This window comes from Gossypium hirsutum, chromosome A09, assembly GCF_007990345.1.
Source record: "Gossypium hirsutum isolate 1008001.06 chromosome A09, Gossypium_hirsutum_v2.1, whole genome shotgun sequence".
NCBI lineage: Eukaryota > Viridiplantae > Streptophyta > Magnoliopsida > Malvales > Malvaceae > Gossypium > Gossypium hirsutum.
This window is the reverse complement of record NC_053432.1, coordinates 74431808-74447863: the sequence shown is the minus strand read 5'-3', so window position 1 is coordinate 74447863 and position 16056 is coordinate 74431808. Positions and strand designations below refer to the sequence as shown.

Below are 16056 nucleotides of genomic sequence, written 5' to 3'. Positions count from 1 at the left end.
CCTTAACGTCCACCCATCATATTGTTTTAAAAACGAACCAACCAATCGGAATTTACAGTTGGTCTTTTGGGTGCCAAACTTTTTACTTGATTCTTTAAATTTGAATTCACCGCCACGGTCACAAATAAGTGTGACGTAAGACACCACACCATTTTCCTTTGCTTTTGATCTTCTCGTGACGATGATATAACCAAGAGAGAATGTCGTGTTTTGCACCCATTGCATCAGCTCTTCATAAGACTCGAACACCTAAAATTTAAATAATTTTGTTAACAAATATTAAATGTTATGAAGATAAAAAAAAATTAGCATCATGATAAATATTATATCTGATCGGTAAAAAATGGTGATGTTGCCATAGAGATCTCATTGCCTTCATTTAAGTTACTTCCGCAAAAATTCGACATATTTTGTTGAACACTATAAATCTATAAAAAATTTAAAACAAAATTTAATTTATACAAAAATTAATAAATAAAAAAAGAAAAAAATTAGAAAAATAGGTTTTTATAAAAAACAGTTTAGAACAAATTTATAAAAAATAAAATTACAAATAATAGAGAGTAGTGAGAAGGACTTACTTAATTTTGTTAATAATAATATGAGTTTACGTTAGGGTGTTGTTAATGTTCATCAAAATAAACATATATATATAACTCTGCCTATTTATTGTATTACAACAAAATTATTTTTTCCCGTTTTTTAAGATGTTGACTCTAATTTTTTGGACTAAATTGATTGCACTAATTAATTTAAGATGTTGAAAATGAAGATATTTGGAAAATGTACTAATTAATTTTTTGGACCACATTAATTTAAGATCTTGACTCTAATTATTGTATTAATAAAAAGACTTATTGGGAAAGACACTCATCCAATAAAATGAAAAATGTTGTAATCAATTACACAGAAAAGGAGAATTAGGGTGTTTTTTTAATATGTTGGGGGTGTTTTTTTAGCCAATCCCGTTTACTTAACCAATTCAATCTAGTCAAGGGGACAGGATTGACCCCATCAACCTCTCTCTTTTCTTCAATAATTGTTGGAAATTTTATGCTAATTTATGTGTTCATAATTATTACGATAATGGCTTCATTAAACTCTCAAATTATTCACAATAATTGCTTGATTCGTGATTACAACGATGACCTCAACTTCGCCTAAATCCATTTTATTGAAACCATTTACACTTATTTTAATTTCCCAAATTAACCAAATCTAATCAAAAGAGTCAAAAAAAAATTATTGCACTTGAAAATTTGGACAAATTAGGGATCTAAGCAATACCATTTTATTTTTTAATTTATCTTTTTATTCATAAATTTTATTGAAGAAGAAAAAAAACATAAACTATTTAATAGGATCCAAAATTCTTGCATATGCTTAAATTTCGGATTATCCAAAAAAAACAGAAGAATTTTTATTATTTGTAGTAAAAAAGTAGAAATTTTAATTTTCCACGTAGATTGTTCGTCGTGGGTCTAGGTTTTGGGGATTCCTCCACGTACATAATAAACGACGTCAAAAAAATGTTCAAAATTAAAAAAAAAACTACATTTTTTTTAAAATAATCTACAAATTTAATTAAATTTATTTAAAGATACGGCTTATAAAGATGTTTATTGCAATCATTCCTTTTATTTAAAAAGTTTCCTCATCACTCTATTCTCTTTCTCTCTCTCTTTCTATTTTTATCTTTTCTCCATTAGATTGGTCGGTCCAATTGATCGTCGAAAATCCACCATCGTTAGAGTAGCTGCCAACATTTTGGCTATCTACTTTTTTTGACGGTCGATTTCGAATTTTCGATCAATTAATGGTGATAAGAATCCAATCATTTTCGGAAAAAAAATTCAAAAAAATCTTTTTGGAAATCCCGTTCCCTTTCTCTAATCTAAATTTTGCACCTTATTCCATATTCATATTTATTTTTTGAATTTGTTTCGTAGGGGCAATTATTCCATGCATTCCAATCCATTGAAACCTCAAAATCATTGCTGTCGAGTTCCTAATCCCTAGCTCGAGTAGTCAACCTAATCCTTGTTAGGTTTTAATTTTTTTAAAAAAAAATTTTTTGGGTCAGAATGTTCAAGAAATTTATCAAAGGAATTCGGAAGCATTCTAAATCAGACTCAACGGATGCTAGTTCCTGTCCACCACGTTCCGGCAATACCGCGTCGAATTTAAACCCTAATATAGTCGTCAACCACGCTTCTCGGCCTGGGCAGGAGGCACCACCAAGCACAAATTCCAGCTGCCCTATGGTCCCACCACCGATTAGTGCTGTCGAACATTTGCCGTTATTACGAGACACCCCTGTTTCGGATAGACAAAACCTATTCATGTGAAAATTACAGATTTGTTGCTTTCTATTTGATTTCACTGATGTCTTGAAATCTATAACACCCCCTACCCGTATCCATTGCCGGAATAGGGTATGAGGCATTATCGGAGTTTACGAATTAAATTTTTTAACTCAATATAACCCCTTTATAGATATCTAACCTTCCCTGCAATTTTAAACTGATACCAATCCACATCAACCAATCCAATTCAACATATTTTCAAGATAGATTCATGTATATTTATAAGATAACCTCATCACATACCAAAATCAAGATTTTTTAGCCATACCAATGGCTGACCTTACATTCATTTCACATTAAAATTTACTTTATTAGCTTATACATGCCATTGATTTTCAAAATAAAGTTTCTTTTACCAAAATCTTGAGGTTGATAGTGTGATGTGTCTCCGACCGAATCCGACTCCGAGCTCTTTACACTACAAAACAGGGGAAAATGAAATAGGGTAAGCACTTTGTGCTTAGTAAGCTCATGTAACAAGAATTATACTTACCTAATATTTTCAATACAATGTAATAAGCATTCATATATCCATTTAATGCATTATTACCCTAACATGCACAAACTCAACATTCAAGTTAGTCTAATAATTTCCATGTATCAATAATATATACCATGATTGATGAGCTCATCAATACCATGATTTCCATTCCCTTGTTATTTTTCCATATTTATCTTGTTGAATTTCTCGAAATTTCGATGGATTTTCAAAAGTACACTTTTAGTGTACAATTCTGGGTCCGTCAATTCATTTTCATGTACGCACATTTCTATTTCAGAGAGCACACTCTCGCGAACCTCATTCTTACTGCGGGATTACCAGTCCAGGCTAAATCCTCTGTAATATAAACTCATAGAGTATTGTCGAGATTACCAGTCCAAGCTAAATCCCCTACAACGATAATTACTCTAATGAGCTTGATCTGTATTACTAGTCCAGGCTAAATTCAGACCCTAATTCAGATTACCCGTCCAGGTTAAATCCATTTTACACATATTCTTCGGGAGGGCTATATTAGGATAGGATCACTCATCCGAGCTAGATCCTTTTTACCATCAATTCATTTTCAGAGATCCATCGAATTTTCCTTTCATTCAACCGAGATTTCTTCCCCTTTTTATCAAATATATCAATGTTTCATCAATTTTCATACAATGAACATTCAAATCATATTCACATCAATAACATACATTTCAAGCATTTAAGAATATAATTCAAGTTACACAAACTTACCTCGATACTTGTTCGTATACAAAAATCTACTAATCCAGAACTTTTTCTTTTCCTCGATCTAGCTTCGTATGTAAATTTAATCATCAATTTAATACATTTCATGTTCATATGTAACATTCCCTATAACCCCACTATTATTTATAGTTCATTCAAAGCTGTCTACTTGAGTCGTAGTTAATAAATTATTTATATCTCAAGCTAAAGAATTCCAAATTAAAAACCGCTTGATGTTTCTAAAACTAGATCAAATAAATTTCTACCATAAAATTTTCAGAATTTTTGGTTCAACCAATAAGTACAGTAAAATCTTCAAACTTACCCCTGTTCTGCTATCTAACAGCTTCGACCTTTCTTTGTTAAAAATTAATTATCTCTTAGTACAAAATTTGGATGATGTTTCCGTTTGTTTCCATTTGTTTCTATTGAAAATAGACTCATTAATATGTTTCCGTTTGTTTCTATTGAAAATAGGCTCATTAATAATTTAAACATGTAAAATTTAACCCCTAATTATTTTTCTCCATTTTTTTATGATTTTCCAAATTCAGAACAGGGGAACCCGAATTCATTCTGACCTTGTCTCACAAAATTTATTATATATCATGATTTATAATTTCATTGCTTATACCGTTTCTTCTATGAGAAACTAGACTCAATAAGCTTTAATGCCATATTTTGTTCATCTTCTAATTCGATTTTCACAATTTATGGTGATTTTTCAAAGTAAGAACTATTTTAGTGCAAAATGTTTATTACCATTTTTCCCCTAAGTTTTTAATAAATGATAATTTCGTCCCTACTCAATTAGCCTCTCAATTGAGTTGACTTTTCTCAATTAAAACTAAGTTATATCACTTTAAATTACTTTATAACCTTTGGGAATTAGAATTTCAGCACTAGACTTTAATTACAAACATTTTCACAATTAGGTCCTAAAAATCAATTTCTATTGAAATTATCTAATAAAATCATCTCATAAACAAATTAAAGCTTAAATTTCATTCTATTTCATTATAAACTTACAGCACTCAACCATGGTGACTTTCAATTTCATCCATGAAATAAAAATTAATGAATTTAATAGTAGGACCTAGTTGTAAAAGTCTTAAAAACACAAAAATTATAAGAAAAAGGCAAGGATTAACTCACTTGGTGCAAAAATCATGAAATACCAGCTTTAATAAACCCTTAGGACATTTTTGGCTGATGATAATGAAGAAATATGAAGATAATTCTACATATTCCAATTTGGTCCCATTTTTATTTTAGTAAATTTTGTTATTTTCTAATTTTTCCCTTATTTCATCAATTCTCCTGATGTTTCTCAGCTTATGCCGCCCAAAATATCTCCTTTTGGGCTTATTTTCAATTTATGTCCCTCCTCATTTAACAATTGAGCTATTTAATCCTTTTAGTAACTTTTACACTCTTTTCAATTTAGTTCTTTTTACTTAATTAACTACCTAAACGTAAAAATTTTCTAACGAAATTTTAATACTATAATACTAAAAATTCATAAATATTTATAAAAATAATTTTGAATTAGTTTTACAAGATCGAAGTCTCGATATCTTGTTTTTACCAAATTTCTTCAATAATTTCTTTTTCTAACTAGCTACTAAATGGGTAAAATTTTTCTATTGATATTTTCATACGATTTTCCTATCATATCAATATTAATACAAAAATATTAAAATAAATTTCTCTTTAAATCGGATTTGTAATTACGAAAACACTGATTTCGATAATGCCATTATAAAATTGGCCCGAGAAAAAGAAATCAAGCGGCAAACGTTGCTGGAACTGCTCGATTAAATTCAATCTGGGTCTGGCAAAATCACAGAGATTTTCCAGGAAGAGATGATTAAAATGGTTGGAATCAACATTTTTCCGTCCCTACCTCCGGCGTCTCATGAAAATACAGGGCAAGGTGCCTCGGATCCTGAAGAAGAGGAACCCTATTTGGATCCTACGTGTCCACATTTACAGATTGTATACGAGCTTCTCTTGAGATATGTTGTGTCCTCGGATATCGATACTAAAGTTGCAAAGAAATACATTGATCATTCCTTCATTTTGAAGTTGCTTGATTTGTTTGATTTGGAGGATCCCGGGGAAAGGGAGTTTTTGAAAACGATTCTTCATACGATTTATGGTAAATTCATGGTGCATCGATCATTCATTAGGAATGCGACAAATAATATCTTCTATAGGTTTATATATGAAACAGAGAGGCATAGTGGGATCGGGGAGCTTCTGGAGATTCTGGGGAGCATCATAAATGGGTTCGCATTGCCTATGAAAGAGGAACATAAGTTGTTCCTTGTGAGAGCGTTGATTCCTTTGCATAAGCCGAAACCTATTGCCATGTATCATCAGCAGTTGTCTTATTGTATTATACAGTTTGTTGAGAAGGATTATAAGCTAGCTGATACGGTTATTAAAGGGTTGTTGAAGTATTGGCCTTTGACTAATTGTCAGAAGGAAGTTCTCTTCCTCCGGGAACTTGAGGAAGTACTTGAAGCAACACAGTCTGCTGAGTTCCAACGATGTATGGTTCAGCTTTTCAGACAGATTGCACGTTGCCTCAATAGCTTACATTTCCAGGTAACTTTTAAGGCCTTCTTTCTTTTGAATATTTGACTGAGAGTATGCAAATTCCAGTAGTATGAGTAATCAATCACCTCTGGGAACCAATAATATTGTTAATTGAGGAATGTTGAACTGTTGCTAGGATGTTAAGAACTTAGAATAAATCATATGATTACTTTTCAGATAACTTTCAAGGGCTTTTGTCTTTTGAAAATGTCACTATGACTCTGCAAATTTTAATTGCTTGAGTAGTAAATCACCTTTAGGAACCAATGCTATTCAGAATTCTGGAATGTTGAATTGTTACTAAGATGTGAAATTAAACCGTATGATAATAATTAATTTTGACGCAATGCTGCCAGTTGTTGTTAGCTTATGATGTTTATCATTTATAAATTTATGGTACTTCATAATTTCTTGTGATTCTGAGTGTTGAACTGATACTGATTCATGAAGAATAGCATTTGGCTCTTTAGGAAACTGCTGCAATGTGTCGCATACACCTCTTTTCTCATTTCTGATTTGTTTTTGGGAAGTTGTGCCAAGTGTTTTCTAGTTTTTAGCATTATATTTGTGTTTGTTTCACTTTGATAGCATTTGGTGCTTTCCCATATTATCATTCTAATAGAATGTGGTTGTTATGGTTGTGATTGCTAAGAAAGTTACTTTACAATGTTTGGTATACATGGGAAGCTATTGATTAAAATCTCAGGAATGTTATATAATTAAGTTTGGTTTATTAAGTACTTTCTTAGAAATGTAATGATAATTTACGATTTACCCTTATTAAATAAAATAAAATGTTTATATATTTAATTTTATCATAAAATTTATTCTTAACAAATATTCGGATTAAATATTTAATATTAAAATTTAATTGATAATTTTTATATTATTTTTGCACAACCCTAATTTAACCTAATTTACTTTGAATATTGAAAAAAAACATAATTTACTTGAATATAATACATAACTGTTCTGAAATTTGATTGATCATTTGTCTTATCTATTTTACTTCTAAATGGGCTGTCAATCATTTACTCATTCTTGAAAATCATTCCAGTAGAATTCTCAATCACATACAACAAACCATAATTCAAAAGTAAATCATGAAAATATGTTATGATCAAATAAGTCTTAGAGTTGAGCCTAAACTTTAATTTTTTTTTTCTTTTGCTCGTAAAAATTCATAATACTGTAATAAAATTGAATTTTCAATTAATATACCGAAAAGAAAAGAGAAAAAACAATAAAAAATAAATATAATATGTAAATGATATAATATATAGATGATTAAATATGTATATAAAAAATAAAATCAGGGAAAGAAAAATTTACTGACGACGATTACGTCAAAATAGTAGAGAGAATCAAGTAGTAGAAAGGAAGAAGGAGGCACTAGCTTTTTTATTTTTTACATTAATTAATAGACTGATATCTTAAACTAATATAAAATAAGGTTTTTATTATGAGGATCACGTTACCATAATCATGGGAAAGTAACTCCCAAGTAAAATAAATAAAATTTAACTTAACCTTTAGAATCACTTTCTAACTTATTAAATTATTAGGAAAGTGGCTACTTTCCATCATAGCAAACTCCAACTCCACCTTCAATCTTTCTGCATCAAGCAGAAAAGTCGCAAAAAGGTCTGTATAGTAGCTCATTGCCCTATTCACTAACCTACTAGTCTCAGCTTTCTCCCATGGTGTAGTTTATCTGTGCTTGTTGGAGTGAGCTACTCTATCCTGGGTATGGCTGAGATTCAGGCAAGCATCAATTGCTGCTTTGTGTAATGTCTTGCATCATTGATTTTCTATAGTTGCCATCTTTGTTTGTATTGTTATTTTAGAGCGTATGAATGGATATCCAATGATCCAAACTTCAACTTGTGGTTGCTTAGGAAGTTATTTCTGTTCTTTCATTTTAGGTGCATTCTTTAGATTTCTTGGATAGCTGTTCATAATGATATAATTTCACTAAAATTGGAATTCAATTTCTTCTCAACAAATTTTCATTTTAAGTATATATGTTGGTTTCCAGATAGCATAGTAATTGCTTAGTTCCATAGATTGCTTTGCATTTCATCATGACTCCGTGTATTATAAATCTTCAGTCTTGTGCTCCTTTATTGATTTATTGTCCCATATCTTTTTACATGTTCAATTTTCCTTTACATTGTGTTTGGTTGGAGGGGAAAAGAAAGGAAAATATACGTTCTTCCATCCTTTTCTTTGTTTTGTAGGAGGGTAAAGAAAGAGAAGGGAAATGGGTAGACATATACCTTTCTTTCTCTCCAAATCCCATCCTTCCAAATGTGGGAGGAAAATACAAATTTAAATCAACAATTTTATTTGAAATTTTGCCCCTTGCCTCTTTCTTTCCTTTTATTTTCTGTCCCTGATTCCGAAGACTGATAGAAAAGATAACTTTCCTTCATCTCCATTTTTTTCTTTCCTTGTCTATTTCCCTTCCCTCTCCTGCGTCATCCTTCCTACCAAACATAGTGTTCAGTCTAGATGGCATTTTACCTCAAATTCCATATGGTTGGATGGTTCCTAACTGGGCTTGTTGAGCTAAATTTCACCCATGATGGACCAGCTTTTTTAAAGGAGGATAAGATACAATGTACTGTATCTGTATCATTGGATGGTTCTAAACTGGTCTTGTTGAGCTAAGTCGTTAGGTGTTTACTTTATTAGTAAGTTTTCTACTGCACTGCTTACAGTTTAGAATTGGTGGAGGGAGACGGTTCTTACAATTGTTTTTGGTTTCTTTATAACTTGCTTTTGATCTTAGTAGTAAGATAGAAGTTTCTCCAGGATTCTTGCTAAGACCCTATTGTATTGCAGGTTGCAGAAAGAGCCCTTTTCTTGTGGAATAATGAACACACTGTGAACTTATTTGCCCTGAATCGGCAGGTAATATTACCAATCATATTTGAGGCGTTGGAGAGGAATATCCGCAGTCATTGGAATCAGGCAGTTCATGGGTTGACCATGAATGTGCGGAAGATGTTCATGGAAATGGATGCTAATTTGTTTGATAAGTGTCAGAAAGAGTTTGCAGAGAAAGAAGCCAGAACCCAAGAGGTGGAAGAGCAAAGAGAAATGACATGGAAAAACTGGCAGATGTGGCAGCGGAGAGAGGAAACAATATGGTAACAGTGTAACCGATTAATGAAGTAATTCGTTTTGGGATAGTGGCTCTGCTGCAGTTCCCTTCTCCATTTTGGTGGTATTCTTTTTCTTTTGCCCCCTAACTTCATTTCTATTTTATTTTTGTTGTCAATCTGATCAATGAAGACATTTAAAATGCATGGAGTTTGTTAGTTCATGCTGAAGATTAAGAACCATCTGTGAGGAACGACTTGTATTTTTTTTCCTTGTCACTCTTTGTTATTCCTACAAAAAAAGTATCAGACTTTTAATTGGTATTCATAGTATTACATGAAATTTCATTCTTTGAGATAAAATTAGGATCAAATTATTGACACTCATGTGGCTGGATATCTCAACATGCCTTGGTTTGGTTGGTTTATTCATTACTGTTGCTAAAATTTGACTTAGTGACATTCCCGTTGCAAGTGTGCAAGTTTGTACTTATGCTACTCGGATTTAGATGTGTTATGTATGGATGTGTGTTTGATTTTGACATGTTTATTTTTAAAGATCTTTTTACATATTTTTAAAGTGTTTGGAGGATCATATCTTTATCCAGACATAAAAACGTGGTTATGGATACTTCTGGGAAGATGAAGAGTGCAATAATCTGTACACAGTTAAGCATTTGGGAGACAGGTTGGGTAGAAGCTGAGATGTCGTACTTGATTTTTTTTTTTTGTGCATCAGATATTCAGGTTATATAGGTTTTCTTCATTTTCTGAAAATAACAAAGTTGAGGTAGCTGTCATCAAGGCATCCAATAAGAAACCAGTTATGGAACTGAACATTTCACATGTTCCACACTCTCTGTTATGCCTTCTTATAGATTGTCCATCTGTTTTTATTTTATTTTTATATTTCCCCCACTTAATTGATATATACTAGTTTCATATTAGATATTGTTTTTCTTTGTGTTCGAATTGGGTATTATAATTACTAAAACTAGAATACCGGTATATCTTATGTTGACAAGTTGTATATAGGTATTTTATTTTTACTATATTTTGTATTTCGTGCAATTATATGCATTTACAATTTTGTAAAACCCGAAACAGTAATGCAAAAACTATTCAAAATGCCATTGACATTTTTTTCCTTATTATATTTGAGAAAGAAATAATAAGTCTTTCAGAAGGGAAAAACAAAGAAAAAAAATAGGTTTTATTAGTGAAAGGAATAGTGGGAGATCTAAAATAAAAGGAAAAACAAAAATATAATCATATCCACAAAAGAAAAACAGCTTCGAAAAGCCTCAGCTTAAAAAGGTGGAGAAAAAGCTATTCACATTTTCCATAGCTTCTCTATTTTCATAAGTAGTCATTTGGTTTGCTAGATCTTGTCTTCATGATTATAACCCGAAACCCAAAGTTTTGTTAACAGAGGAAGGCATGTTGAAGAAAGGTCCATGGAGAACCTCAGCTGGAAAAACAATTCCTAAAATCCATAGAGGCCATTGTGGAAGCGGCAGGACCCGAATGCATTGTGCCAGCCCTGATTACACCTCTTAGATTACTTGGTCTCAAGGTATTTCACTCTTTTGGGAAAATATGATATTTTTTTTCCTTGAATTTTCAGTTTCATTGGTTTCATTAATTTAATAGAAAATATGGTATGACTTCATGAATGCAAATGATGTGTTTTTAGTTGCTTTTTTCTTCAAGTTTCTAATTTATTCTCACAATTCTTAACAAGTAGCTTACGTAGCAATGCTCAAACTTGGTTATAGGAAGTGACTTAGTCATCATATCTGCAGGATTTTCATGAGTACTAATTTTGCTCACAACAATATCACCACGAGCAATAATATCACGAACAAAATGATACCGAACATCAATGTGTTTTGTTCTCTCATGAAATATTTGATCTTTTGTAAGAAAGATGGCACTCTAACTGTCACAAAATACTGTGCTGATTTGAAAGTCTTCATTGAATTCATTAAAAAGCCCCTTCAACCAAATAGCTTCTTTACAAGCCTCAATAATTGCCATGTACTCAGCTTCAGTGGTAGACAAAACGACTGTAGTTTGCAAAGTGGCTTTCCAACTGATTGCACAACCTCCGATTGTAAAGACATAACCTGTGAGAGATCTTCTTCTATCAAGGTCTCCAGCAAAATTAGCATCAACATACCTAATGACTCCATCTCTAGTTCTTCCAAACTGTAAGCAAACATCAATAGTACCTCGTAAGTATCTTAAAATCCACTGAACTGCTTTCCAATATTTTTTACTGGGATTCGCCATATATCTGCTAACTGCACTAACTACATATGATAAATCTGGACTTGAACAAACCATAGCATACATGAGAGATCCCACTGCACTAGAGTATGAAACATGTGACATTACTCAATCTCATCATCTGATTGTGGAGACAAAGCCGATGAAAGTCTAAAATGGGCTACTAAAGGAGTACTAATAAGCTTAGCACTCTGCATATTGAACCTGCAAAGAACTTTCTCAATGTACCCTTTCTGACTTAGGTACAATTTACTTGCTTTTCTATCTCTGAGAATCTCCATACCAAATATCTTCTTTGCTGGTCCCAAATCTTTCATCTCAAATTCTTCACTTAGTTGAGCTTTGACCTTTATTATCTCTCTTTTATCTTTTGCTGCTATCAACATGTTATCAACATAAAGAAGTAGATACATAAAAGAACCATCACTGTTTTTCTTAAAGTAAACACAACTGTCAAAACTACTTCTTTTGAAATCATGAGAAGTCATAAAGGAATCAAACCTCTTGTACCACTGCCTTGGTGACTGTTTCAAACCGTAAAAGGACTTTTTCAGCAAGCAAACATAGTCCTCTTTTTCTGAGACTGTAAAACCCTCTAGTTGTTGCATGTAAATATCCTTTTCAAGTTCTCCATGCAAAAATGCAGTTTTTACATCTAACTGCTCAAGCTCCAAATCATGCATGGCGACAATACCAAGCAAAGCTCGAATCGAACTATGCTTCACAACTGGGGAGAACACATCTGTGAAGTTCACTCCTAGAATTTGACTGTAACCCTTTGCAACAAGCCTTGCTTTATATCTAGGTTCTTCAACTCCTGGAGTCCCTTCTTTCTTTTTAAACACCCATTTACAACAAACATCTTCTTACCTTTAGGAAGTTTCATAAGATCCCATGTTTTGTTTTTGTGAAGTGATTTCATCTCCCATTGCATAGCAAACATCCATTTTTTTGAGTCTTCGAGTCTTCACAACTAATCGCCTCAGAATAATTAGATGGCTCTTGGTTTGCATCTATATCTTCAGCCACATTTAAAGCATAAGCAACTAAATCAGCTTCGGCATACTTCTTTGGAGGTTTAATTTCTCTTCTAGTTCTATTTTTGGCGATAGAGTATTGTGGTGAAGAAACAACTCTATTCTTAATTTTTGTACTGGCTTGAGGAGTTGACTCTGTATTAATTTGATGTTTCACCTGCTTTTGATTTTCTTTATTAGAAGAGTCTTTAAGAAATAAGTTAGGTAGCATAGCAGTTTCATCAAAAACAACATCTTTGCTAATCACAACTTTTTTATTTTTAGGACACTATAACTTATACCCTTTTACACTAATTTTATAACTAAGAAAAACGCATTTAATGGATCTCGGTTCCAATTTTCCATTATCTACATGAGCATATGCAGGACACCCAAAAATCTTTAAATCAGAATAATTAGCAGGATTACCAGACCATACCTCTTGTGGAGTCTTTTTCTCAATGGCAACGGATGGAGATCGGTTGATCAAAAAACATGCAGCAGAGGCTACTTCTGCCCAAAATGACTTTGGTAAGTTGGCATTTGACAACATACATCGAACCTTCCCCATGATCGTTCTGTTCATTCGTTTTGCAACGCCATTTTGCTGTGGAGTATGGCGAACTGTCAAGTGTCTCACGATCCCTTCTGACTTGCACAATCTGTAACACCCCTATAACCCGTGTCCGTCGCCGGAGTGGGTTATGAAGAGTTACTAATCCCAAAATTTAATATTTTAAAAACATACGCAATAATAATATATATATGCATCGCCAAACTCAATTAAAGATCGAGATTCAAACTTGTATCGACATTCAAAAGTAGCCATATTCAAATGGCTTATATAAAAATACATCTCGAAATATCATTCACTTAAGTCTATTCCATACATGCCATACTAACTCCAAAATATAGTAGTACCCCAAAATGATAGATAGTGTGACGAGTAGCTAACGATCCCCTTTCTGAGCAGGTAACTGGAATCAACAATCTATAAAACAGAGAACGTAACAAACGGAGTAAGCTTTCATAAGCTTAGTAAGTTTTAAGCATCACAAATAATTAAAACTTATCGAAATTCAAAACATTCATTTAAACAGACTTATTCTCAATTCAAATTGCTTCATGGTCGAATACACATAAACATAAACATAGATTCTCAGCACATAGTTTTCTTTTACTAAAAGTTCATGCGATGCATTTAAATCAAATAATCTCATATAATAACAACATTTGACCGAATAGGTTATTGTTTTACTCGTAGATATAACAATCATTCACACTTAAGTATCACTCTTTAATACTAATAATTCACAAAATCATTGACTGAATGTACATGAGTACATAAAGAAATTTTAACATATAATTCATATACAAATATACCATGACCGATTAAATCATTCTCATATAACCTTCCACCATAACCGAATACACACATACACATATGAGATTTTCACATATACTTCTCATTTCGCATTCACTATTCAATTCCGATCAATCTAACATATAAAATTATATAATACATACCAAGTATATAATACATACCTGACCAACTTAATGCATTGAACATATTCAATGGTAGTTTACTACGAACATTCAAAATCATAATCTTACTCCAATCATCGGCATTAAGTTTGCTAGGTTTGAAACCCAAATCCAATCACCACCAGAAAGCATGCGGGACTTTAAGCCCGTATATAATACCAGCATAAAGCCTGCGGGACTTTAGCTCGGATATAATATCAGCATAAATGCCTTCGGGACTTAGCCCGGATATAACACCAGCACAAATGCCTTCGGGACTTAGCCCGGATATAACACCAGCACAAATTCCTTTGGGACTTAAGTCCGGATATAATTCCAGCACATAGCCTGCGGACCCTAAGTCCGGATATAATTCCAGCACATAACTTGCGGACCCTAAATCCGGATATAATTCCAGCACATAGCCTGCGGACCCTAAGTCTGGATATACATCAAATACCATGCATATTTAATCATATATTAACATAACTTATTCAACTTATCACATTAGTACTCATTTGCTATGTTCGGATATAAGCTCCATATGAATACCATCATTTACATTTCGATTCGAAAGTCATACATAAATATCACATATCCATTTCACCATTCAAGCTTAACACATAGTGTAGCGATGTAAAAATTTCTCTTTCGATCGCTAATTAAGGCGATTATTTGAAAATTTAAAAATCGACTTTCGATTTTATTAAAAAAAGGGAGTCGCCACCGATCTTTTTTCTAGGTGTGACCGGACACCTAATAAATCATCCTTTTTTAGAAAAGAAAACTTATTCTTGCACAAAAATGAAGGTCGAATTTAGGTCTACGTCAAAAGCCAGAGTAACGTTAGGTTCGGGAGTCGGTTACGCGTGAGGAAGGTATTAGCACCCTAGCGACGCCCAAAATTGGTATCTTATTAAACACGTGTTGTCTTGATTTTCAAAAATACGAATTCAATTTGACATTTAAGTGTGATCCGATTGAAGGAAATGAGAAGTTGTAAGTTTTTGGTTTTTTAGAAAAATATCCTATTTTTAACACGAGCCGACTAACTTCACCCAACATAGCGATGAAATCAATGACTTAATGTTAAAATCGGTACATTGCCTTATTCTTAAAATTAAAATGTAAAAAGTTTCTAAAATGATAGTAAAAAAAATCTAAGAATATTATTGTAAAAAATGCGAATAGTGATGTGAATAATATAAAATATTAAAATATCAAAATATTAGAATAATAATAATTAATATTGACAAATAAAAAAATAAAATAGAAATAAAAAGGTGTACATAATATATATATTAGAAATAACAATGATGTTTAAAAATAATACTATTAATAATACTACATAAATATGTACATATATAAAAAATAAATATGTGATAATATTAAAAATATGTACATAATATAGTGTAAAAAATACATACATAATATAATTAAAATATATACATAAGATAACATGTAAAAAATATATATATATAATATAGTATTAAAGATATATACATAAAATAGTATAATATATATACGTAATATAGAATTTAGAATATACCTAATATATTAAAAGAATATATATAATATAATATTAAGAAATATAATAATAACAAAAAAAAGAGAGAGGGAGAGAGTGGGTGATTTCCGGCCACAAGGCCGGCCACCGTCCGGTCACCGGACCGCCGCCGGCCGCCATCGACATCACCGTACACGGCAGCCGGACCTCAAAAAAAACTTTTTTGGTAAAAATGTATAAGCTTTCTCCTTTTATTTTTACTTTCGGATAAAAGAAACAAAATAAGATTGAAAGAAAAAATGATAAGCAAACAAAGAACTTAAAACGAGAATAGACGAAGAAACCTCTTTTACTTTGATCTTTGATTAATCTCCAAAAAAACTACTCTCTCCAAAAACTAGCCTTTACAACA

General features: G+C 32.0%; 1 pseudogene; it reads left to right on the top strand.

The window, feature by feature from the left end:
- Window positions 1-2084: 2084 nt before the first annotated feature.
- Window positions 2085-9629, top strand: LOC121206189 (serine/threonine protein phosphatase 2A 57 kDa regulatory subunit B' beta isoform-like; annotated as a pseudogene).
- The last annotated feature ends 6427 nt before the right edge of the window (window positions 9630-16056 follow it).